Here is a 24,416-nt window from a genome sequence, read left to right as displayed (position 1 = left end):
ACCTACATGCTTTTTCAAAACGCAGTTTTGAAAACGCAAAATCTATTTTGAAAATGCATAATCTATTTTGAAAATGCAACACCAAACACACCCTAACAATGATAAGTATAAGTCTATAATTCTCAACTTATCTAAGATCTAATGCGTCCATATCATAATGTATTAAAGCTACTAACAGTGATAACTACAAGTCTAGTACAAGTCTAGAACTCTCAACTTGCCTAAGATCTACTCCATTAAAAACATTTATGTTGCTTTTATGTGTTGGGGACAATCAATAGGGCTACACATCAATGCACCTCATTACACATGATGTTTCGAAAAGTAAACCGGGTTGATGACCATTTAAACCAAGAACCAACCGTATCATCGATTTGAGCTAACAAATCGTTCAATGAACCAACGTAGGGGTTGCTATGGGGAGATGTAGGAGGTGCTACTATACATGGCCCAATGGGCCTAAATTTTTGTATTTTTTTAATATATTATTTATATATGATTAATTAAAAAAAAGATTAAAACCCAATAACACAATAACTTTTAAAAACCTAACCTAATTATACAAATCCAATACGTGATGATATCTATAACTCAATAATTCTCAACTTACCTAAGATCTACTCTTTTACTCGATAACATTTGTTGCTTTTATGTGTTGAGAACCCAACACCCCCGCACCTCAATGCACCACCTATCACATATAATGTTTCGAAAACCAAACTGGACTAATGACCATTTAATTGAAAACCACTAGAGTATCATTGGTATAGTTGATAGCTAACAAATCATCTAATGAATAACACATTTAAGCAAACAATTCAAGAAGAAATAATATAGAGCTCCCCTCCCCCTCTCTCTTTGTGTGCATGTGTTATTCGACCTCCGTCAAGCAAACCAGTCAAAATCTTTTTCAAAACTGTTTTTTAGATGGGGCCGCCTTATATACCTATTTTACGCATTTTACTCAACAAAACTAAATATGTACAATACAAACTTTCCTTTGGAAACAAGCATGATTAGTTTAAGGGTCATGAAACCAATAGACGACGTCCATTCTCATAGTCGCGATTTTGCTTGATCCAACGCTGAACTCTACAAAACATTATATAGTACATTTAATATTTACCAAAAATGTCAATATATATAAAGTAAATGATTAAAGAGAATCTAACCAAAGGAGCCCCAAGTGCAGCTCTTTGGGCCAAATAGTCACATGGCTTAAAGAAGTCCCCATACAGATTTGACCACTCATTCAACCTCTCATATATGTACTTAGATCCAACTGAATCTCCCCAGAACATAATACCACCCCTGTACACAAAAATATGTTAAAAACTTATAAAATATATTATATTTATTAATTTATATAACTGCGAATAAAAATGTGTATAAAAACTTGAAACCTGTAAGGTGGAAATCCCATTCCCATAACACCCTCGATATTCAAATCAGCTGCCTTTACTGCAATACCCTCAGCGTATACTCTACACGCCTCGTTCATAACAGGATAGAATACCATCTCTGTTATATCCTTATCTGATAGTTTTGCAAACTGAAACAAAATCAAACCCGGTTATGACAAATTTAGTTAAATTTATACATTTCTTTTATGATTTTCACACACTTAAGAAAATGTAGGATTACCAACTTCAGATTTCCTATTGTTTGAAGAAACCAGTTGTCACAAACTCACCTCTTGAATGAAGACAAATTGTATATACAACCTGATACAACTTGTTTTTTTTTTAATTAAATTTAAGGTTATATTTGTTATCCAACTTGTTTATTTTTCGTATTTTGTATATACGACCTGATGCATATACCGGTGCAGTGGCAGATTCATGGATTTTTATTACGGGACGAAAACAGATCGGGTAAAAATGAGTTGGGTCATAACACGAAACACTTTTAGTTATACTATCTAATTAACCGATTAAGTTAAAAACTAGATAAACAAATCACTACACTAATCACTAATGTTAATAACTAACAAATGCAACAAGAAGTCACATCTGTGGGCCTGTGGCCCCCATTTACTCAAAGAGTGCCCCCAGTGGCCCAGTATACTTATAATTGGGCTAAAGTTCAATAGAAAAAAACCAATTTTAACCAGGCCTGTAGGGGCCCCTTTTTCCCTATTTGTACACCCGCCATAATGGAATGGGTGCCCAATATAGTAGGTTCAATAGTTGGGTGGCCCAATTTTAAAGAGTTGTGTAGTCTCCTCATACATTATCCATATTTATTATTATTATTATTATTATTATTATTATTATTATTATTATTATTATTATTATTATTACTATTACTATTATTATTACTATTACTATTACTATTACTATTAGTATTAGTATTATTATTATTATTATTATTATTATTATTATTATTATTATTATTATTATTATTATTATTATTATTATTATTATTATTATTATTATTGGCAAATTTCTTTTTTGTTCCTGTCGTCTGTGGGACTTGAACCCAAGACCTCCCTCTCCCAAAGTAAACACGCCTATTAATGCAAACACTTTTACATGTTTATAAGGGGTATCAACATCACAAAACATTACATGTTTCCCTAACACATGAGGGACAACAAAAACATGCAAAAATTGCCTATTTTTGTGGTGCCCCTAACACGAATATATATGACTATAGGAGTAGATATATTTCAATTTCAGAGAGAGAGAGAGAGAGACCTTAGGGTCAACTAAGATGCCAGAAATTTCCCTTGCTTTCTCAATGTATTTATCAATTTTCAGGATCCGGACTCGCTTTGTGTTTATCATCGTAGACATAAAAACCTTTGTGAGTGTTTTCACCTAAACAAGAATCACAAGTTTTAACAAAGAAACAACATGCTCAAAAACTAAAATCATTTTTATGTCATTCAAAACAAAAAAATAATTACCAGTTCTTTTATCCTCTTGCATGAGTGGAATAAGCATAGATTTATACGTCCTTTCGGGGAAACTATAAACAAACTGTGACCCAGTTGCCACTACAATATCAAAACCAACATGATCGCACAATCTAAACGGGCCCATCGGCATTCCAAATTTTGTAATCGCTCGATCAATTTTGTATACGTCGGCCCCATGTTCTACTTGCAAAAGAGCCGCTTGAGTATACGGGAAAAACATCCTGTTAACAGCAAACCCTGTGCAGTTCCCAACCACAACTAGCGTTTTTCTAATCTTTTTCGCCACATCCAACAAGTCAACCACTGTTTTTGAGGTGATGTTTTCGATGTTCGGACGATTTCCAAACGTGGCATCACGTGAGCCGGGCTGCAAAAGTTAACAAATTATTTTGGGCAATTAGCGCTGTTAAAACGTAACAAATTATTACCTGAAGAAGCGTACGCCAATTATTCTATCATGAGACTTTGTCTTCTCACCAATTAGATCCAAGTCAACTGTTGATGTGTTACTTCTTTCAATACAACTTCATACCCATTTAGAATCAAAGCCATTGCTATTCTGGAGCCCATCGGACCTCCGCCAACAATAGCAACCTTTCTTATTTCTCTTGGTTTCAAACCAAGATCAGTGACCCCAGGTACCTGTTGACACACAAAAAACACGACGTGATCATACTCATTTGACCATGTTGACTTTTTTCTGAGAAGTTGGTAAATATAAACATTTTGCTAGAAATTCGCACTTATTGTAAACTGATAGTAAGGAGTAATAAAATTCAAATAAATAACAGATGTACCTTCATAGCATCACGACGGGCAAAGAAGACATGAACCAAGCTCTTGCAAGTATCCGATTTTAAAAGATCTTGGAATGCTTTACGTTCCTGCAAATTATATAAACAAAATTACATTGTCAAGTAATGCCAGTAAATTTAGGGAATTAAGTTATTACAACAAGTACAAGCCTTTGATAATCCTGCATCCGGGCCCGAGACAATGCCTTCTTCAATAACATCAATGCAAACCTGTGGATGTTGTAAATTGGGTGGTTGTGTGCGGGTTTGAGCTCTAGCAAATTTTAATATTTCACGGGCCTCGCCTAGTGGCTCGATTTTATCTGTTTTGTAAAGACTTGAAACCAGTGGTTTGTTACGGGCACATATATCTAAGGCCATTTGGCGAGCATTTTCTAGTAATTCATCTCCTGACACAACGGCATCCACGAGCCCAAACTTATGAGCTTCGTCTCCATCGACCGGCTTTGATGTCTAGAGTGTGTGATAAAGAAAGATAAAGAGGTCAATCAGCTAATAAGAATATAGTATTATGAATCGCCTCTACTTCAAGAAAACTACAATGTTTGGCCGATCATTGTTTTTGGTGTCGAAAAGGGTTGACTAGTAACGGGTCAAAATGGGTTTGGGTCAAACATATGAATAATGATTGTAACTTGAACCTATCAAAAGAGACATGTAAACAGCATACCAACAACAATTCAAGAGCCTTTCGTAGACCAACAAGCCGTGGAAGCCGTTGAGTTCCTAAAATTACGCAAAATCATAAGTTACACGTCGATTTTTTTATTAAGATAAATCATTTTTGTTATTTATTTCACAAGAATGACATACCTCCACCTCCAGGAATAATACCATACCGTAGTTCAGGCAAGCTTAACTGAGCCGTAGAAGTAGCTACTCTAGCATTGCAAGCCTGAAAACAGAATCAGCATGATTTATCAAGATTATTATACAGATACGTTAAACTAGCCCGAAAAGAAGAAGGGAAATATAGCACATAGCCACATACCATTGCAACCTCTAATCCTGCACCACAAGCACGCCCGTTAATAGCAGCAACAGACGGTTTTCTTGCGCCTGAAACCAACACAGCCAACATTTTTAAAAGGAAATTCTGATAATGAGTTGTTAACCATAAAAATCAACAAAAAAAAAAAAAAAAAAAAAAAAAAACAGAACTAGAACAGTAAAGAGACATACTTTCCATGATATCAGATAGATCGTGAACTAATCGCAGTCCAGCTGTAAATAAAAATCAACATAGAAAAATAATAAAATTTTAGCAAAATTAATGGGTTAACAAGTGGGTCGGTTCGGGTCATGTTTTATCTCCGAAAGAATTGTAAAATTTGGATCAAGTGAAAACCAGTCAAACTGGTTGAACGGGTCAAAAGTCGCATGAAGTCATGTCTAAAACATCAACACCTCCTAAATCATTCAATCAAAAGCTATATTATTAAGTTCTATAAACATATCTGACACAACACCCACTTTAAAAAACAGAACAAAGGGTGTTTCTGTCTTACGGGACAACCCGATCCAAACATAAATTTCTAGCTCTAGTTGACATACAAACAAAACGAAATGTGCACGATATCCATCCATAGTAATAGTATGTCATACCGTTGCCTTCCTGCAATTGATATAATGCATTGAGGTCGAAACCACCACAAAATTTGCGTTTTTCACCTGCTCCAATTATGTTAAGTATTAACCTTACATGAGTTAGAAAGTTACGACGACTAATGATTAAAAACTAGTAATCATCAAAATTACCTATAACGACTATCGCCTTCACATCGTCCCTTTGTAAGGCTTGACCAAAACTTTCTTTTAAGCTATTTAGTACTGGGGATGAAAATCCAGATAGTTTCAATATAATAACATATAGAAAAAGTCTATCGTACAATATACCTTAACGTACGCTGCGTACGCGATGGCAAAATCGCACGTTATGTTACAAAAATATGAAAATCGCATGTTGTGGTATATGAAGAAATCACATGTTAGTGTATACAAAAAGCTGCAAAATCGCATGTTGTGGTAAACAATTTCGCATGTTGTATTATATCAGAAATCGCATGTTGAAGCAAAAACTCGCACGTTGAGAAACAATCTCGTACGCAGCGTACGTTAACCCCTATTGTACAATAACCGGCCTCATAACATATGTTCCTAGTGCTTTAAATTTAGGTGATCCATGAATCTATTTAGTAACTAGTAGATATACCATGAAAAGAAAGACACAAAAAGAGAAAACTATAACTTTTTGCATACCTACAAATCCATGAATATCATACTAAGGCAAAATTACTAGTCTTACCTCATGGGGACCCCTTGTACTCTTTTAATGTGGCAAAAGTATATGCTTTCATGTCTTTATTATGTGATCTTGTCACCACTTAGTTCTACCCATTTAATATACATATTTGCATAAAGAGATTCAAAGATTGATGCTTCTAGATGCTTATTCATATAATTATATCTTCAAAAATTCAAAGGTACATGTTAAACCCAAAATCGATACTTGAAAGTATCTGTTGGCTATATATACAACCTGTGTGGAACAAGTCCCATACCTTGCAACGATGTTGGTCCATAACACATTATTAGAAAAAATCCAAAGATTTTCCCTCAATTCAACCCCAATAACACCAAAAAGGCAGAATATAGAGTATAGATACGATTACAAAAGCATTCATATCATACTTGATGCTTTTAAATGCAAACTAACATAACTTTATTGTAAATCAGTTACCAGCTTTGTTACTTAAATAAAAAATCTACTATAATCTATGTAGGGTGTGATATCATTAGTTCGCAGGGGCGGAACTAGAGGGTGGTCAAGAGGGTCCGCTGACCCCCAGACATAGAAATTTGTAAGATTTTTATATGTACAATCTGAGATTTTTCTAGGAAAAAACATGTTTTAGACTCTCTAGTTGTAGCCGGCAGAAAAGAGAGTCTTATGATGACCCCCTGACAAAGAAGTTCTGTTTCCGCCACTGTTAGTTCGCCCCAAGTTACTCGCACATGTCAACGTGTGATGAAACAGAAGTAAGTAAGATAGTGATTATTATTATCATGATATTGTTGTAAATGATAATTAGAGATAATCAAAAAAGGGACTTCATTTTATTGATTTATTTCTTTCATACAAAACATAAAACCAAGCCTTTATTTATAGGCTTTACAAGAACTTATAAAAAAGGAAATACAATAAAGATGATTCACAATTATTGGTTGCCTGATTTGTTGGTGCACTTGTGTCTGTACTTTGTCTGTATTCGGTCTGTATGTAAACGATGTCCAAAGTCAGTCTGTAAGTTGACCAAGTCAACTATCCTCCTAGTTTGACTTGGACAACATGATGCTGTCTGGATCGAAGGATAGCCTCGAAGGATACAACTGATCCTTCGAGGTGCTCAAAAGATATGATTCGACCATAGTTCAACCATTAGACATCGAAGGATGATCCTTCGATGTCCATGCTGATCGTTCGAGCTCCCTGTCATCGATAGATGATCCTTCGGACCATCTATCGATCCTTCGACCAAGACCTGCTATGTATGGGTATAAATACCCATGCAGTGTGTTAGTGTTAGATAGATGCACATTTGGAGAGTTAGAGAAACTCTGCTGGAAAACACACACACACACATACTTTAGAGAGTTTGCAAACAAGATTGTAAACCTTGTGCTTGTAACCGTAAACCTTCATACGTATTAATACAGTGGTGTTAATCGGTGAACTTTGTGTGTTCTTGTGTTTGTTCTTGCTTCATCCCGGTTTGCCTACTAGCTTGGATTCCGCACTCGCTAGTGGGTTAGTATAACAAGGTTTAGGTTGTTCTCGATCCTCCGAGAAAAGGGACCTACAAGTGGTATCAGAGCCTCGCTCTTTACCTTGTTTAAAACCGGTTTGTTCGAGTTCTTTGGTGTGTTTGGACACTTGGTTTAGCACCCGTTTTTGGTAGTTTTCTGCATAAAAACGCGTACTAAACCTATCGGGAGTGTTCGGGGTCGGTTTGGGTAACATAAAAATTGTTTTTGTGAAACTTTGATTTTTCCGGCCGTGTTCCGATCATCTTTCCGGTGACTGGACTTGGGATAAGGTTGCCATTTTGGGTAAACTTTTTGAAAGTCAAAAAGTTGGTGAAAAAGTTGTTGACAGAAACATCCTTTCTGCCGAAAGTTGGCTCACCAACCACATCAACTTTTCACCAACCTGTCGTACCTTGTGTAAGTGTGTCAGAGCTGTCGAAAGATATCCTTCGACATCGAAAGATATCCTTCGAAATCTTTCGATCAAAGGCAGCTCGAAAGATAGGCATCCTTCGAGTAGTCTTTCGAAGTCTAAGGGTTATCCTTCGTAGTTGGAATCTTTTCGAAAGTTGGTTGTCCGAAAGATAAGGATACATCTCGAAAGATAAGGATCTTTCATTGTGAATCTTTCGAGATCAGTATTCGAAAGATATAGATCTTTCGAACTGTGAATCTTTCGTGATAATCAGTCGAAAGATAAGGATCTTTCATTGAAAATCTTTCGAAGGCTTTGCTCGAAACTCAACAGTAATCTTTCGATCATTGTTGATCCTTCGAACAAGTCTTGATCTTTCGATCAGATTGTATCTTTCAATTGTTGTCTGTTTGTTGTTAACAGTTTGTGGTGTGTAGGTTATTTGTTAATTTTTGATCAAGATGAGTTGCACAAGTCCTTGGGATTGGAGTACGGATCCACAACCAGATCTGAAACAGATGTCGATGGCTGAATATATGACGAGTGCCATTCCAAAACAACAACAATCAATAAGTTCGTGTCAATGGGCTTTGGTATCCAATCAAAGTCAAAGTCTTCAGAATCTTCTGATTAGTGAAAGTGAAACAGGCAGTAACAATCGTCCACCAAAGCTGAACCACATGAACGATTTTCCGTCATGGAAAGGCCGCTTTCACACATATGTTCAAGGACAAAGCACCGATCTTTGGATGTGTTTTGTCAATGCATTCAATGAAAGTCTTGAAAGTAGAGCATCCACTTCAGAAGGTTACGCCAACATGCTTGAAAATGACAAGAAGGCTTATGAATTGGAGAAAAAGGCCTATGCCATACTTACTCAAGCACTCAACAAAGACATCTACCATCAGTTTTCATATTGCAAGACCACGAAAGCATTGTGGGATGCCTTAGTTGCTAGAGGAGAAGGCAATGCAGCTGCTCGAAAGTCTAGGCATGATTTGTTGAAGAAAGAATTTGAATCCTTTCAGTTTTTGGAAAACGAGACTCTGAATGATATGACCACACGTTTCTATCATTTGATTAGTGAAATGTGTGCTTATGGGGTGGCAGCTACTCAACAAGACATGGTGAATAGGTTTGCTGATGCCCTACCCCCAAAATGGAGTTCGTTTATTGAGTTGTTGAAGCATACTAAAGCTCTAGATGAGATTAACATCTATGAGTTCATTCAGAAGCTGGAACATAAAAATGATGAAGAAATTAGGAAAGCAAGGCGTGCTCCAGCTCCTCAGAATACTGAAATGTATTTGCCTGGTTTTGGTCCTTCAGCTAGTTCTGTTCAGCAACCGAAGCTTCAAACTGCTTTTGTGTCCAATACGAGTTCCTTTCCATTTCCTCAATCAACAGCTGCTCCACCACAACCTCAATTCGATCCGAGGTCTTATATTCCTGTTCCAACACAGCCACAACCACAACCTCAACAACAACAACAGCAAGCTCACTATACAAGCAATCCTCAACCTCAACCTCAAAGTCATCACACAATCCGAGTCGACAACTCAAATCTTTCACACCTTAGCATTGAAGTTGCTAAGGAACATATGGAAATTATCAACACCATGGTCAGTGCTTACTGTGGTTTGGTAGCTGGTCAGCTTGGAAACATCAACATGACCAATGAAGATTATGATCAGATCGACAAGGAAGAAATGGAGTTGATGGATATTAAATGGGCTTTTGCTAGTGCGGTTAGAAGGGCAAAAGATTTCATGGCACGAACTGGAAGAACTTCGTTGGAAGGAAAGAAAAACACGAAGTATGGGTTTGATATTAATGCCGTCACGTGCTTTAACTGTGGCGAGAAAGGGCACTTTAAACGTGAGTGCACTCGACCAACAAAACACGGCAATCACAACCCGTTCAGAAACCAGACCAATGTGAATGCCCAACAAGAAAACCGTGAACGGAGGATGGTGGCAGTGAATAACAATCAGGGACAGCCTGGAGCTACCAATCACAATCGGGCTTTGGCTGTTCAAGCTGATGAAGGATGTGACTGGTCAGTTCAGTTTGGTGAAGGTGATCAAGGAAGTGGAACTGCATTGTATGCTAAGGTCATCGAGCAGGTTCAAAAAGAAGAATCTTCTGGGAGCGATGACAGTTCTGGTTATTCGGGCAGTTCGGATGAAGAAGGCTCTGTTTCTGGGGATAATCACTCAGAGCCTGATGTGAATGAAGAAGGAGATGATGATATACAGGAGCTACTGAATGAAGCTGATGAGCTTAAGTGTCAGAAATCAATTCTGATTAGGAAGGCTGCTGCTACATCAATGGAATTGGAAAAGCTATTTTCTGAAGATGGAGCTTTTTCTTTTCAAACTGCCTTTATGGCAAATGGTTCAGCCTCTACTAGTCAGGTAACTTCTGAACCTCCTGTTTCTAGTATTTGTAAATCATGTGCAGATGTGAAGCTTGAATCAGAAAAGCTTCATAGTCATAATCAGAATTTGGTTATTGAACTGTCAAAATGCCAAGAGGCAAACATGGCTTTAACCCGGAATGAAAAAGAATTCAAATCTGTAATAGAAACATTAAAGAAAAATGTGTCCGAGGTTAACAAAGTAGTTTACCACAAACAAGTAAGTATAAATGAATACATTAACCTTGTGGAAGAAACTAAGAAGCAATTAGCCATTGCCCAAGGCAAGCATGATGCGATCAAACAAAAATTGGATAGTTATTCTAACTCCCGATTTGTGCTTGATCACATCATAGACGTTCAACAACTGAAAGGTAACGTGAAAGGTGTAGGGTATAAGGCGTGTCCACCCCCTTTGATGGACAACTATACCAAGATGCCCGATGAAGAGGAAATGCCTCGGTATGAACCCAGTGTGCCTTTGAACTTTGAGGAATTTTCTACTGGCCTAGGGTTCAAATCGGACAGTTCTTCAAACACAGCCCCTAAGGAACCAGAAACTTCACCATCCATGAAACAAAGTCCTCCAATTATCGAGGACTATGAGACATCGGATGATGAATCAGATGTGGCTGTAAGTGATCAGGATAAATCACTTAGCAAGATGAAAGGAGTAGATATTCCACGAGAGAATCACATCCTTTGTGATCCTGATACTCCTGAGGTTCCATCTGTTGAGAAGCAAGTGATTGATCCTGTCAAGGTTGATAAGACAGGTGTGTCTACTGTTAAAAGCAGTAATGTGCTGTACACCTTGGTTGGAGATAATAAAATCTATTCAGATCATGTTTTTCCAATTAAAAATGTAAATAAATCTTTGATTGACAAAGTCTTTGAAGACAATACAAACAAATTTTTGGGAAAAACACTGCCGGGAATTGTGGTAACACAATGTGATCCAATTCCTAAGGCTGAGATTAGGAAACAGTTTGGCAATCAAAAATCTCCAACCACTCAACAACCGACTGCTTCTAAGGGTAAACAACCACAACGAGCTCCAAAGCCAAAGGCTAAAGTTGAATCAAAAGGAGCTCGTTACATGAAGAAAGGAAAAGATGTTAAGTTTGTAGCATCAAAAGGTACAGATAAAATTGAGACTTTTGAAAACAAATCAAACACTGATTTTGTACAACAAGTCAAGATTTTGAAACGAAACAGTGATAACAATTACACCCAACATACAAACGGGTGTGATGAAAGAGCAAGTACCTCAGGTTCTACAAGCTCAACATCTGGTAGTCGATCAAGTTCTCCTAAGTCTGTTGAAAGGAGAACTTGTTTCAAATGTGGAGAAATTGGGCACATTATCAGAAATTGCCCAAATGCTCCAAAGAAGAAACTTGTTGAGAAAACTCCACCTGAAACAGTTCACCCTCAACGTCGGTCAGTTTCACCTAAACAAGATAAACGAACTGTAAAAGAACAAGAAACTAAACAACGACGTAAGAACATAAAAACTGTTGAAAAAGCTTTAAAATCTGAAGTTAAAACAGTTCAGAAGGAACCAAGAGTGTCACAACCTGTAAAACCAGAATCTTCAAAAACTGGTGGGCACAGACAAACTTGGTTACCTAAGTCGGGTGACAATTCAGGGGGAGCAGTTGTTCTTGAAAACCATCAAGAGATAGAGCTTACGTATCGTGATGCCAAGGGACGACCCAAGACCACTAAGGCTTGGGTCCCCATTCTCAACTGATGTGTTTATTTGACATGTGCAGGATGTTCTAGGAGGAACTATTAATAGTCATTGGATTGTTGATAGTGGAGCATCCAGGCACATGACTGGCGACTTACGGCTCCTGTATGACGTGAGAAATATCAGAGGAGGGTATGTTGCCTTTGCGGGTGATAAAGGAGGGTACATCACTGGAGAAGGAAGTATCTCCAATGGCATCGTGTGCTTTGATAAGATCAATTATGTGAAGCAAATTGATCACAATCTTCTCAGTGTGTCGCAAATCTGTGATAAAAAGTTCTCAGTGATTTTTGATGATGCTGGCTGCTATGTGCTGAAACCTGGATTCAAAATTCCACAAGAATGGGTTCTCTTATCGGCTCCGAGAGTTAATGATCTTTATATTCTCGATATGAGCCAAGCAATTACTACGTCTGCACAAGTTACTTGCTTTGTCTCAAAAGCCACAGAAAAGGAGTCTATATCTTGGCACAGAAGAATGGGACACATTCACCTGAGAAAAATGAACCATTTGGTGAAAAATAATCTTGTGAATGGTGTGCCTGTGAGAAGTTTTCATCTACAAGATATCTGTGTCTCGTGCCAAAAGGGGAAGCAAACAAAGAAGTCTCACCCTTTGAAGAAAATCAACACTGTCAGCATGCCTCTCGAACGTCTTCATATGGACCTTTTTGGACCTATGAAGCACAAGACAACGTTTGGTGATGCTTATTGTTTAGTAGTTACTGATGACTACTCTAGATTTTCTTGGGTATCTTTTATGGCACACAAAAGTGAAACTCCCGGCATCCTCAAGGATCTTCTTACAATGTTGGAGAATCTCTATACGTTGAAAGTGAAAAGGATCCGAAGCGACAATGGAACTGAATTCAAGAATCAAGTTATGGATGAGTTTTGTACTTCTAAAGGCATTCTTCATGAGTACAGTTCTCGTTATACTCCACAACAAAATGGTGTCGCTGAGAGGAAGAATCGGACTATTATTGAAACTGCAAGAACAATGTTAGTAGAGTCGGAACTCCCTATTCAATTCTGGGGAGAAGCTGTATCGGCTGCATGCTACACGTTGAACAGAGTTCTTACAGTTAAGAGACATGGCAAGACTTGCTTCGAACTCCTTCAGAAAAGGAAACCGGATCTTTCTTACCTTGAACCTTTTGGTGCTCCTTGTACTATGATTGAGCCGGATGGAAAGTTTGGTGCACGAGCTATCGAGGGTTTCTTCCTTGGATATGCAACTCCGAATTTTCGTGTTTGGAATCTAGCTACCAAAAAGATTGAGCTATGGAGCGAAGTTAGGGTTCAAAGGTACACGAGTCCTGTTAGGGCTCCGGGTGATCCGTGGATGTTCGATTATGATGGGCTATTTGACTCCTTTAATCTGCCAACCTTTGACGAAGAATCAGCAGCGGCTCGAATGTTGTTGGAAAGTGACAACGCTGCTGTTTCGCCATTGGTTAGACCTATTGTTGTTGACCCTCAAGCTTCTTCGTCAGTCAACAATATGGTTCAAAATGAGGTTTATGAAGATGCTGCTGATTATAATGACTCTTCTGAAGATGATGAATATCATGATGCAGCCGAAGGATCTTCAGCTCCAGCTGCTCCTGTTCAAGGTGCCTCTGGTGATACACCTCATACGCAGAATGTCGATACTGCTGAAGGAAATGCATCCACCTCTAACCACATTCCTGGTGTGGAGTTGGTTGTTGATCTTAATCTGAATAATTTGGGTATCAATGCTCGTGTACCGGATAATCCTGAAATGAGGATTCACGATACCCATCCACAGCAGAATATCATAGGAGATGTCCATCGCGGCGTGCAGACGCGTAATCAGCTGAGAAACAACCGGAATGCTGGTTTGTATTCAGCTATAAGAGAATCTGGCCAACAGAATGACTGGTCCTTCGCGTGTTACGTGTCACAAGAAGAACCAAAGTCGTGGAAAGAAGCATTGAAAGACAGTGCTTGGGTTGAAGCCATGCAGGAAGAATTACAGCAATTTCACAAGCTGGGTGTTTGGAAGCTGGTTGAAAAGCCTGAGAATTACAAGAAGATTGGCACTCGATGGGTATTCAAATGCAAGAAAGACGACCGTGGAGTGGTCATTCGAAACAAAGCTCGTTTAGTCGTTCAAGGTTTTCGTCAGATAGAGGGTATCGACTACAACGAAGTCTATGCACCAGTTGCACGTCTGGAAGCTATTCGGATCTTTCTGGCTTATGCCTCATTCAAAGGATTCAAGGTTTACCAGATGGACGTCAAAAGTGCATTTCTACATGGTGTGGTTGAAGAAGAGGTATATGTCGAACAGCCTCCTGGTTTTGAAGATCCTGTCCATCCCGATCGGGTTTGGTTGCTCAACAAAGCTCTCTATGGTCTTCATCAAGCGCCACGAGCTTGGTATGCAACCTTATCTACATATCTGTTGGAGAACGGTTTTCGAAGAGGTCTTATCGATTGTACTCTCTTCATCAAAGAACAAGATGGAGATCTTCTTCTGGTACAGGTATATGTTGATGATATTATTTTTGGTTCTACTAATGATGTTTTGTGCAGGAATTTCGAGCGCATCATGCAGGATAAGTTCGAGATGAGTGCTATGGGGGAAATGAATTTCTTTTTGGGCCTACAAGTGCAACAAACGGAGTCTGGGATATTCATCCATCAGACTAAATATGTTGGAGACATCCTGAGCCGGTTCCAGATGTCCGATGCAACGCCCATTGGTACCCCATTGCCAACTAATCATGGAATTACTCCTGACTTGAAGGGTGAACCTGTTAGCCCTTCATACTATCGCGCGATGATCGGATCCCTTATGTACCTCACAGCATCAAGGCCAGATATAATGTACCCAACATGCCTGCTTGCCAGATATCAAGTCAACCCGAAGGCCTCACATCTTGCAGCTGTCAAAAGGATTTTTCGTTATTTGAAGGCTTATCCAGACACCGGTCTGTGGTATCCTAGGGATAATAACTTTGACTTGGTCGCATTCAGTGATTCTGATTTTGGCGGGTGTAAAATCGACGGCAAATCCACAACGGCTGGATGTCAGTTTTTAGGAAATCGCCTAGTCACCTGGCAGTGCAAGAAGCAGACGTGTGTCGCTACATCAACATGCGAAGCTGAATACATTGCTGCCTCAAGTTGTTGTTCACAAGTTCTTTGGATCCAACAACAATTGCGGGACTACGGTTTTGAATTCCTAACTACTCCTATATACGTTGATAATTCTGCTGCTTTAGATATCACTAAAAATCCTGTGCAGCATTCAAAGACCAAACACATCGAAATCAAATATCACTTCATACGTGATTGCTTTGAGAAAAGGCTAATCGATGTTGTTAAGGTCCACACCGATGACCAACGTGCCGACTTATTTACCAAAGCTTTTGACAAATCTAGATTTGATTTCTTATTATTGGTAAACGGCATTAAGGTCAAGCAAGAGTAAACCAACATCGGAAAATCATTTTTGTAAATATCTTTGTGTGTTTTTAAATTTATCTTAGTTTGTTGATTTTAGGGGGAGTAAATCCAAAAATCGGAAAATACAAAAACATCGAAAAATTTCAAAAACACAAAAACAATAGAAAAACAAAAATGAGTTTCCTGGCGAGCAAAAGAGAAAATGATAGTACATCAGTGGTCTATCCAAACCTCTTTAAACCTTAAATGCAAATCGATAAGCAGCTCTATATAAGATGTATCGGTAGGCTCACAATCATTTTAAAGTGTGCAGGGTGATATAAATCTTAATCGACTGAAGATCAGGTGGGAACCATTCATTGGCATATGGTCTTGGTACCGAAATTTCGTTTGATAGATTGCCGAGGTTCTGAGATATTCGGTCTTTATGCTGCTTATCATCTGGGTATCATGGTTGTATCTTTTACCGAAAAATAACGGGGACGCAAGTCTAGATCTTCCATGATACTATACATACGTGTACATATTTACATACTGCATTCGACCTCAATAAGTGATAAACAATCACATGTCCAAATCAAATAAGTGATAAAATATCACATTTATCCGGGTGTCAAGTTCGTCTCTCTGCTGTACGGAAGTACTGACCTGTTCACGGACTTGCACCTGTGCCCTCATGCATACGAAAATCAAGTACCTCATCAATAAGTGATTATATCACATAGGACTTGTTTTCAAATCAAAATAAGTGAGTATCTCACAATTTATACGGTCAAACAGATGATAATCGGTATACTCACCGGTAAGATGAACTCTCGTGCATACCTTGATACGGGAATGTGTCGTGATGTGGATGAACACCGGTCGGTAAGTATAAATCATACATTAACGTATCCTCTAAACATGATTACATCTGATAAGTTGAGCTTAAGTGGACAACAATACCGATAATTGTTATAGGATGCTTATCTTAATGTTAACTAACCGAACAACAAGAGTGTTTTGGCATGACCGTACACTGATATGATTCTCTTACCCTCGAAACTCGCAAAAAGAATGTCTGTATATATTTATTTACTGCTTAACTTTTATTGCTTTCTTTTAAACAGTTTCGTCGTTTGGTGCATATCAGCACGACATTAGCGGTGATGTCGTTTGATAACACTCAAAGGATTTTAAATTGTTGTCGTTTACTTTCAAAAATACCAAAAAGATTTTAGGTGTGTTTTAATATAAACTTTATAAAAGCCAAAAAGATTTTATTTCTACTTTATTTTCGATCGTACGATGTTGGAGCTCGAGTCTTCGTTACCTGAAACCTGAACGAAAACCGAACTGACTAAATCTTCATAAACGGTCGAAATTTGCATGTTTTGAAAGTTAAAGACTAAAATTGACAAATTTTATTAAACTTTCAAACTGTCGGACGGTGTTTGATTGTGACATGGTTATTCGTGTGTCATTTGTTTATACAATATTCCAAGCAGTTGTTCTCATTACGCGTTTAGATTTCTTGCATGTGCAGATTCTAAAGGCTAGGAGAACATGGTCGATGACAAGCTTTGGAATGAAGACACGACGAGAAGGCGCTCAACTGATGAAGATGATCGAGTAGCCGCTGACCATCCTCAACACCACAAGGATCTCACTTCATAAAGATAAAGTCTTTTCACGAGCATAACTCAAGGGGGAGCTTATGTTAAGGGGGAGTTTGTCAACACACTTCCTACATGATACAGGTAGTTTGTTGATACACTCTCTGCTTTCAAGACGTGAAGACTTTGAAGATCCTCCGACATTGAAGACTTGAAAGGACATCAGAGTTTTGATAACTCGAAGACCAAAGACCGTCGAAGTTCAAGACGAGTCTACAACCATAGAAGATAAAGACAAAGCTACAGCCAAGGGGGAGTTTGTTGGTGCACTTGTGTCTGTACTTTGTCTGTATTCGGTCTGTATGTAAACGATGTCCAAAGTCAGTCTGTAAGTTGACCAAGTCAACTATCCTCCTAGTTTGACTTGGACAACATGATGCTGTCTGGATCGAAGGATAGCCTCGAAGGATACAACTGATCCTTCGAGGTGCTCAAAAGATATGATTCGACCATAGTTCAACCATTAGACATCGAAGGATGATCCTTCGATGTCCATGCTGATCGTTCGAGCTCCCTGTCATCGATAGATGATCCTTCGGACCATCTATCGATCCTTCGACCAAGACCTGCTATGTATGGGTATAAATACCCATGCAGTGTGTTAGTGTTAGATAGATGCACATTTGGAGAGTTAGAGAAACTCTGCTGGAAAACACACACACACACATACTTTAGAGAGTTTGCAAACAAGATTGTAAACCTTGTGCTTGTAACCGTAAACCTTCATACGTATTAATACAGTGGTGTTAATCGGTGAACTTTGTGTGTTCTTGTGTTTGTTCTTGCTTCATCCCGGTTTGCCTACTAGCTTGGATTCCGCACTCGCTAGTGGGTTAGTATAACAAGGTTTAGGTTGTTCTCGATCCTCCGAGAAAAGGGACCTACATGATTTACGGATGCCAAGAATAGGGAGGATTCTTGTTGACCCATAATTTGCTCTCCAAGATATCCTCATTTCTAACACTCCCCCTCAAGTTGAATTGTGGGATTGCCACGATTCAACTTGGATTGGTTTTGATTTTGGGTTTTGATTATGTTTGGTTTTTGGTTTGGCTACCGTCTCCTTGACATGGTAGTTTGGCTTGATTTGAGTTACCGCCTTTAGACATGGTAACTTTTGGCTTGATTTGAGCTACCGCCTTTCGACATGGTAACTTTTGGGTTTTGGTTTCTCCTCAAGTTGAAAAAATCAACTTGGCCATTTAGGTTTTGGCATTTGTTTGGGTTTTGATTTTTGGTTTGGTTTTTTGGTTTTGGATTTTTTTTTTTTTTTTTGGGTTTTGGGTTTGGGTTTTTTGATTTTGATTTTTTTTGAGCGGATTTTTTTTGAGCTCTATTTTTTTTGAGCATTGTTTTTTGAGCTTTTTTTTTAGCTTTGTTTTTTTTTCCTGAGCGGAATGTTGATCCTTGTTTTTTTAATATTTTCTTTTATATAAAAAGAAAGGAAGCCCTAGCCCTTCGCCTACATAAAATACCAAAACATATTTAGGCCTTGGCTTCTTCGTTCGCTCATTTGGGGGAATAGGGTTTTGCAACATATCAGATGTTCCAGCCGAGGGTTTCTTCTCCTCAGCAGTATCTGCAGCTTTGACACTTTCAGCATTATAACCAGGGGAATGGACATACATGAAACTAACGGCTTTCATCATCTCATCTTTTCCTGGTCTTTCTTGGAGACAAGAGCAGCCTGGCGGAAATGAACGCGGCGGCGGTGATGAATTTTAGGGTTTTCAGCGGCAGCAACAACTAGGGTTTTCAGCGGCAGCGGCGGCAGTGGATGCAGCGGCGGCGAAGTTCACCGGGGTTTCAGGTTCGATTTCGGGGTTTAGGTTTTGATTTGATTTTGGTTTTTTTCTGGTTCGGAGTTGACAAAGAATTCAGGGTCTTCGTGGGGACTGTTCGTTGGACTGGAATGGTTCATTGGGGGGTTTTGGGCGAACCGGTTTGACGACAGAACTGATGAACGAAGACGGTCGACTGATTTGTCGGAACAGTGGAATCAGGTCAGATTTGAAGTTGATTTTGGTTTTGGTTTGAGATTGAAGAACAGAGTTTTCACGGATCATAACTCTGCTCTGATACCATGTTGTAAATGATAATTAGAGATAATCAAAAAAGGGACTTCATTTTATTGATTTATTTCTTTCATACAAAACATAAAACCAAGCCTTTATTTATAGGCTTTACAAGAACTTATAAAAAAGGAAATACAATAAAGATGATTCACAATTATTGGTTGCCTGATTTACGGATGCTAAGAATAGGGAGGATTCTTGTTGACCCATAATTTGCTCTCCAAGATATCCTCCTTTCTAACAGATATGTTAGAATATTCATAACAAAAACAGAAGTAAGTAAGATAGTGATTATTATTACCATGAGAAGTAAGTGAATTAACAGGTGGATTGATGATGGTGATAACAGCAACCCCATCAGACCCAAAAGATATCTTTGTTGTTCCTCTCATTCTCTCTACAAACTCCTAACAAAATTGTAACTTTTGATGGGATTTTATAAAGGTGGCAATAGGGGATGAATGCTTGGTGGTGGTGTAGCACGACGTCGTATTGAAATAAAAGCAGTGATTGTGTGGGTGAAATCACTGGCTAGGGTGGCATTTTGTAGAATTGTGCCACCTTTTGCTGCCTAAATTTGGTCAACAATACACGCTGGGACTTTATACAACTGTTTTGTACTTTTTATGTGTTTCAAATATTAGTTATTTGAACTATACAAACAGTCAACGTCCCATGACGACATGATTCTAAATCACGTGTCTTGTCTTACCACTTATGACCTAACCCAATAATCTGTAATTTGATATTAATCGTGTACTTTTTTAATGTTAAGACTTGAGATAATCTATATAATTAAATTTGAAAAAAGATTCAAAGTTGAATTTTTTTTATGCTTTTTTTTACTGGAAAAAACTTCTATATAAATATATAGAAACGAGCCAGCAAGAAACTAGAACTAGGGATTACAAGATTACATCGCCAATATTGAAATCAATTCGCCTATCTCAGTTGAAATTACAGAATTTAGATCTACTAGAAACAAAAAGAAAGGAGCTTTCTTTGATAGAATCCACAGTACGATTGAAGTGAATTTGCCGATCATTGAAGGTTTTTTCATTTCTAGTTTTCCAAATCTCCCATGCCGCCACTAGTATAACGGCTCCAATTAATTTCTTCCACGTCTTTAACCCGTTTCTCTCCATGGTTCTTACCAACATATCTTGAACCGAGTTTGGTTTCTCAGTAACTTTAGCGAAATAAAAACTGCCCACCAAATTGATTTGGCAAAAAGACATTCCCGCATAATATGTTTCACATACTCATCTCTAAACCCGCATCTCGAACAAAGCATGTTTTTCCAGCTTAACACCTCTCTTCAAGAGTGGTTTGGCGAAAATTGCTCTTTTACTATTTTTTTTAAATAAGTATACTAACCGTATTAGTCAAGTGGTCTCAAATGACAAGATATATGTATATGTTGTAGTTGTCTGGTCCTTTGCTCGTTTGGTTCGAGGTTTTGTTTTGTATTGGTCTTTTGTCCTTTTAAGTCGGGGGCGTTTTGTTAATGAAGTTTAGTTTTCAAAAAAAAAAAATGACAAGATATATGTTTGAGGCAATGATTTAAACCTATAGATTAAAGTGGCAGTTTTACACTTTTACAAAATACATTTTATGTTACCCTTTTTTTTCCTTCTAGAAACAGAAGCATATTACCTATAACATGTCGTCATCTTGCTAAATGGGTTTTGTATTTTCATAATTCACAGTATCTGAATGAAACGGTATACATATTTAATGCTGCTTTGAAAAAAAACATACATATTTACAAATTTTTAAAGGTACAATATATACATGGGTCTTAATGTGTGAAATAAAATATCTGGATATCATGTATTGTTAGTTTAGCCTAAAGATTCATGAAAGATCGATGAGCACGTAAACGTGAACAAGTCGACTTTGACAACTACAGAAACAATCTTAGTTGTTAACTATTAAGAAATCATCATTGAGGTTGGTGTCATATAACGGTAGAAGCAAAGTTTCTAGAAGCATCGGCGGCTCTGAGGGTGGGCGGGGAGGACCACTGGGCAGAGCCCGATATTTCGAAAGACACGTTATTTAAAAAAACGATATGTATATGTAAAAAAATAAATTAATAGGGTATACTCATACAAACATCAACATAGGCTCACTTACAAAACTATTTTTATTGTTTAGATTAGTTACTAGCCCATTGTCATTAGGTTTAGACCTTTAGTGAGACAAATACCCAATTTCGTTAAGGTCTAAGGGCACGTTTTTTCGAGCTCGAACATGGTACACGAATTCTCAAGGCCGGCCCTATCTAGAAGCACCTGTGGGGAGGTCATGGGTTCAAGTGGCACAAAAGTAAAAATAAAAGCCAATGTGGGGTAGCCCATTGGTAGAGACACTTGCCTCTTAGACTATGGGGTGTAAAGTAGCCCCATCATTTGAGGATGACCCTCCACGTCACCTGCCACGTCAACACCTAAGGAGGATGCCCCTCAAAGGATGGACCAAGCAAGTGGAGGATGGGCCTCTTTTTTTTTTTTTTTTTTTTTTTTTTTTTGCAAGTGCAATATATATAAAAGTAAAATTAATTTAAACTCTAAATATAATATTAATTCAAACATTACATCGGCAAACTAATTGACCACTAATCTATCATCGACAGCTACACGTGAAAAATAATATAACTAAATTATTAACACCGAAAAATAATATAACTTTCTCGGTCTCAGTTTAGGACGGCTTGCCTAGTTCGCGGTTGTGACGTGATTTCTTCATCTTCTTCTTCCTCGATGATGAAGAAACAAATCGCCCTCACGCGAAGATGACGAACACCACGACGAAGAGGACATGGCTAAAACTTTATAAAATTTAAAGAATTGTATAAAAAGTGAGAGAGATTGGGAAGATTTGGTATGAAATGGGGGATAAATGACGTATATTTATAAAGAAAATTATATTTTTTAAGAAAATAGCCATTATAACGCCTGTATTTTTTATTTTGGTGGCCCAGCTTTGGCGTCAACATGAAGACGGAGAGGACGGGGACGCCCCTAGGGGGCGATGTGCAGGCATGACGCCGCACCAAGCCGGCCCTAGGTCGTCCCCACAACGCATAGTCTTAAGAGTAGATCCCAAGTTCAAACATGAACAATGGACGTATTTTATATTATTTGTCGTGCAAAAAAATAAAATAAAATAAAAATAAAAATTTGTCGTTCAAAAAAAACTATAAAGAAATCAATAGCTAATGACAATCAATAAGTTTCAGAGTATTATACTAAGACAAAATTACATAACGTTCTTTAGGTTTATATAAAAGCTCGGTTGTTCAAGGGGGAGGTGAGAAGTTTTGCTTCTCTTGGAGGTCCTGAGTTCAAATCCAGAAAAAAAGGATTTTAATACTAACTTGGTGACACTAACATACTAACTACTAACTCGGTTAGTGTTCTCCTAATCGTATGCCGTTAAAAAAAAAGCTCGGTCGTTAGTGGCGGCCTTCAACATCGTATGGTGTGTTTGCTTACCGTTTTGAGCAACACTTTAGAGCAATCACATCTCTTCCATTTTTTAATCTTATAATTTCACTAAAAACAACTATATATTCTCTCATTTTTCAATTAAATAATTTTTTATACTTTTATCATTAAGTTTTCTCTCTTATCCACTCACAACCATTTTCAAAATATATATTAAAATATTATAGAGGGTCAACAGTGTCCTCTTAATTTTACAAAGAGTTAAATGTCGTTTTAGTCCCTATGGTTTGGGTCATTTTGCCAGTTTAGTCCAAATGTTTCATTTTTTGCCTGTGGGTCTGAAAAGGTTTCAGCGTTGCCATTTTAGTCCACTGAGTTAACTTCATCAATTTTTTCTGTTAACGAGAAGTGCAATTCGGTCATTTTATATGGCCGAATTGCCCTTCTAGTTAACATAATTACATATAAAATAATCGAATTGTCTTTCCTTGTTAACAGAAAAAATGGATGTAGTTAAGTCAGTGGACTAAATGGCAATGATTTTATTCCTTCGTCTTTTCTCGCATACCAAACAATAAAAAGTAATGGTTCATTACATTCTCACATGGTAACCAAACAAGACATGGAATGGTAATAATCAATTCTATTACCTCATCTATTCCATTACCTCGTCCATTCCATTCATCCGTTTATTCCATTACCCCATACCAAACATACCCTAAAGCCTTACCTCCTAAGAGAGCTTATGCTTATGATCACCAGATTGTTCTAAACAGTGGTGATAAGCCAATGTTAAGGGACCAAGGTTGTAATCTCGTGTAAGAACGTTTGAAAGGTTGTTAAAAGTAGTTGAAAGCCCAACCACGGTTATGCTTTGATTTGGGAATTCTCTCTCTCTCTCTCTATTGACTTTGATTATGTTCACTAATGAGGATTACAAAATCAATGGTCAAAACGGATCTCACCCGAACCAAAATGACCATTTTTTATGATGTCCCATTCTGAGTGAACACGTTATGACCCGTTACCCTACCAGTATTGTAAAGTTTGGTCAGTATACATGATATTTAAGAAAAGCTAGTGTAACATGTGTTGTTTGGTATAAAGAATGAACTGATTTGGGGTTTGAATTGTATTGAATTGTATTGAAGTATATCACTTAGGGTTACAAAGAAATGATGCTTATATAGAACACCAAGTTACATATTAGCCCCCTATACTATTTATTTTCTTCTTTCCGACACTCCCCCTCAAGTTGAGTAGTGGGGTTACCAATGCTCAACTTGCTCAAACAGCTATTAAACGCGTTTCCATTGACTCCCTTTGTGAGGATATCTGCAAGTTGATCTTTTGATGCTACATACGGGAGCTCTATGATTCCTCCTTCCAACTTTTCTTTGATGAAATGTCGATCTACATCCACGTGTTTTGTTCGATCATGTTGAACTGGGTTTTCTGAGATTTGTATTGCAGCGGTATTGTCACACATAACTTTACTAGGATCCTTTTGTGAAAAACCAATGTCTTCTAGCAGCTTCCTGATCCAAAGAACTTCGCTTAACCCTCGAGCTATACCTCTGAACTCTGCTTCTGCACTTGACAGAGCAACCACCTTCTGTTTCTTACTTCTCCAGGTAACTAGGTGTCACGGCCCCCGACCC

The 24,416-nt window shown here is 38.0% G+C and overlaps 1 pseudogene; it reads right to left on the bottom strand.

Annotated features, from left to right (window-relative positions):
- Positions 1–917: 917 nt before the first annotated feature.
- Positions 918–19,695, bottom strand: LOC110902033 (annotated as a pseudogene).
- Positions 19,696–24,416: the final 4,721 nt, after the last annotated feature.

The sequence above is a fragment of the Helianthus annuus genome, chromosome 13, assembly GCF_002127325.2.
Source record: "Helianthus annuus cultivar XRQ/B chromosome 13, HanXRQr2.0-SUNRISE, whole genome shotgun sequence".
Classification (NCBI taxonomy): Eukaryota; Viridiplantae; Streptophyta; class Magnoliopsida; order Asterales; family Asteraceae; genus Helianthus; species Helianthus annuus.
This window is presented reverse-complemented; position numbering and strand designations above follow the sequence as displayed.